The 3500-nt window shown below is 39.6% G+C and overlaps 1 protein-coding gene across 3 annotated transcripts in view; it reads left to right on the forward strand.

Annotated features, from left to right (window-relative positions):
• The window catches only part of CUNH20orf194 (chromosome unknown C20orf194 homolog), a 257297-nt gene that overhangs the window by 34802 nt on the left and 218995 nt on the right, over positions 1–3500 (forward strand). The gene's annotated exons all lie outside the window — the stretch shown is intronic.

Below are 3500 nucleotides of genomic sequence, written 5' to 3' on the forward strand. Positions count from 1 at the left end.
AAAAAAAAAAAGGCCCACAAAGTGAACATGCTTAGTATCTCACTATATAGCACTGGCTGGCCTGTAACTCTCTATGTAGACCAGACGGGCTTTGAACTCTTGGAGATCTGTTTGCCTCTGTCTCCAGAATGCTGGGATTAAAGGTATAACACTGAAAATTTGGCAGATTAGAACACCTAAAATGAAAAAACAGTTGCTGTTTAAGGCTAGCCCTAAATGAGCTCTCTTGTCCTCTCTTCCTGGAGTTCCTTTTTATCCTCCTTCCTCATTCCATGTTCTAAGTTAATTGTTCTTTCTGTTCCCCTATAGCACTCTAGGCTCACTCTTACAGTTTCTGTTGTCCTGCTATTACAATTTATTATACCTCCATTCATCTTCTCACCTCTGGTCTCTATACTGCAAGCTTGTTGAGTGGAAACATAAAGCCTTGTTTGTACCTTATAAACTGAAATCATTTGAGAACTCTTCTAGAACAGTGAGGTAGTGCAGAATTTTGTGTAAGTACAGTATAGTAGAAATCTGCAGTATCTTTTAATTCAGGATTCCTTGCATTTTTTATTTTATTTTTATTTTATGTGTATAAGTATTGCCTGTGTGTATGTAAGTGTACCTGTTTTGTGTTATGCAGCGCCCATGGAGGTCAGAAGAGGGCATTGGATCCCCTGGAACTGGAGTTAAGGATGGTTGTTAGCTGCCATGTGGGTGCTGGAAAGCAAACCCTCTGCAAGAGCAGTCAGGGTTCTTAACTACTGAATCATCTCTCCAACCCCTATTGTTTGCATTTTTTAGATGACCAATAAATATCTGTTGAGTGAATTAATGAGTGAGTCTGGAAAAGGGGTACACTGTACAGATTAGGGAGGGTGACCTGGTAGCTTAGCAGAATGGCCACAGTCTATATGACTGTAGGATCCTCACTGACATGACTTGCCCCAGCACAGAAAACCAGGGATGGGAGCATTGTTATGCTAGACGTGGGGACATCTTGTTACATGGTCTCTTTAGAAACGAGTCAGAGAAAGACCAATATCCTGAGGGAATGAGTAGGGGCTAGCCTGACAAGTCCATATCACATTCTCTACCAGGCTGTGAATGCCTGAAAAGAGGCTACACCTTTCTTGCTGGGTTAGGATCACTGAAATTTCAGTGTGAAAAAGCTTGGACTACAAATAGCAGAATATTATTAAGGCTTTGGGGGTTGCCTTTGAAATGTCCTGTGATTCAAAAGGGAATTGGAGCAAGACAGGCCACAGGGGGCAGGAAGGGGACAAGTTTTTGACAATAATGGCTGTATTTATTTTTTATTATGTGAACTAGACATTTGTAGAGTACCTGCTATATTCCAGGTGCTAGTCTACATACTTAATGAAGTGACTGAATTAATTCTTACTATAATCTTCTGAGAGAGGCACTGTTTTACACCTCTCTTCTACAGAGAGATTAAATGAATTTTCCTAGAGTTATAGAACTAGTCAGTGGCAGGACTGAGGCCAGGCCTGATGATTTGGCTTTAGAGCCTGTGCTTCTAACATCTGTGCTATACCTAGAGGGATACTGGGAAGTACTGCACAGTTGATAAAGTTCAAGTGAGACAGGCTTTATGACTTCAGCCTTAAGGTGCCTTAAAATACCTCATACCATGAAGTCATATTCACAAGGGACAATCCCCCCTCAAGAAAACAGAAGCCCAGAGAGAGGAAGGGACTGGTAACCAGGTATAACCTTCAAAAGCATGTTCCCAGTGACCTACTTCCTTCTATGTAGACACCACCTGCTAAAGTCTCCACCACTTACCAAAACCAGTATCACCAGCTGGGGGCCTAGTGTTCAACACATGAGTTTGTGTAGGACATTTCATATTCAAATATAAAGAGCTAGTCTGAGGCCAGTCCAGGCTACGTAGAGTGACCTTGTCTTGAAAAACAGAATAAAATAAGACTAAATCCATCAAAATAACAGAGACCACAGCATATTCTATGCAAACTACGTCAGCATGCTCTTAAAGATTTTTCTCTACCAAATACTGTAAAAATTCAAGAGGCTGCAGCAGGAGGATCATTGAAAGTTCCAGACCAATCTGATCTACACAGCCAGCTCTAGACCAGCCAGGGCTATGTCTGAGAACTTGTCTCAATTCTTGTCTTCTAAAAAAACAAAAAGAAAAAGTTTGGAGAACTAGAAATGAGATACCAGAAATAAGGATGTAAATTTTAAAAAAGAATGGGTTGATAGTTGGTAATGTAGCTCAGTTATAAAGCACCTGTCTAGCATGCACTATTCCTGAGTTGGATTCCCCCACCAAAAAAACAAAACAAAACATAAATAAAAATGTTAAAAATTAACAAGAGCGTACTGTAGTGATGACTCAATGGTTAAGAACACATGATGCTCTTGCAGAGGACCAGGTTTCGGTTCCCAGCACCAACATGGCGACCAACAACTATCTGTAACTCCATTTCTAAAGGATCTGACACCCTTTTCTGGCCTCTGTGGGCACTGCATGCATGTGGTACACTTACATGCAGACAAAACATATATGTGTAAAATAAAAAATAAGTAAATTTAAAAAAATTTTTAATGAAAAAAAAAGGTTGTCTCCTCCTGTTATTAATCCTTTATAGAAAGCTATAGGATGGTATTCTCTAGTAAATAAGGAAGTTAATCAAGAGCATAGACAAGTAAGCTATGGAGCTAGAGCCACTATAAGACAAATAGAAATCTCAAAAATGAAAGTTGTAGCTGCAGAACAGCTTGGTATGAGTCAGACAGGAGGAACAAAGAGAATCCATAGATTACTTGATAAATTTAAGTCAGTGGTTCTCGGGTGATTTTGCTTTTCCCTGCCCCCAAACATTTGACAATGTTTGAAAATATTTTGAGTTTGAGAGGAGAGAAAGTGCAAAGAACGACAGTGACTAGAGTCCAGGAATGACAAATACCAGTCCCCAAATGGCAGTAGTATCACTGTTGAGCAGTCCTAAAGTAAACAAATTGGGCAGGACAGTTAGTGCAAGTTTAGGATTGAATTGTAAGAAAAAAGAAAGAAAAAATGCTAGTGAAAAACATGGAGCAGTTAGTGCTCTAAAGGGGGTGATAGTAGTGTAATATGTATTTGTTGGACATATTTCCTGTCCAAGAAAATTTGAAGAGGTAATATTTGCATGGTTTTAATATTATAAACAATAGTTAATGATATGACCAAAAAGGAGATGTTGATAGTGATATTAGAGAGTGTGTATGTGTAGAGAAAAAGTGAGAATAGGGATGAGTGTAGAAGACCTGTGTTTTTGCCATTTGCTTCTAAATTGATAAGAAATGGTAAAAGAATATATTTTAAAATATGGGCCTAGCCAGGCGTGATGGTGCACACCTTTAATCCCAGCATGTGGGAGGCAGAGGCAGGCAGATCTCTGTGAGTTCAAAGCTGGCCTGGTCTACATTGCAAGTTCCAGGCCAGCTGGGGCTACAGGGAGATCCTGTCTCAAAAAGACCAAAAAAAA

Source organism: Nannospalax galili, unplaced genomic scaffold, assembly GCF_000622305.1.
Source record: "Nannospalax galili isolate Female #2095 unplaced genomic scaffold, S.galili_v1.0 scaffold707, whole genome shotgun sequence".
Classification (NCBI taxonomy): Eukaryota; Metazoa; Chordata; class Mammalia; order Rodentia; family Spalacidae; genus Nannospalax; species Nannospalax galili.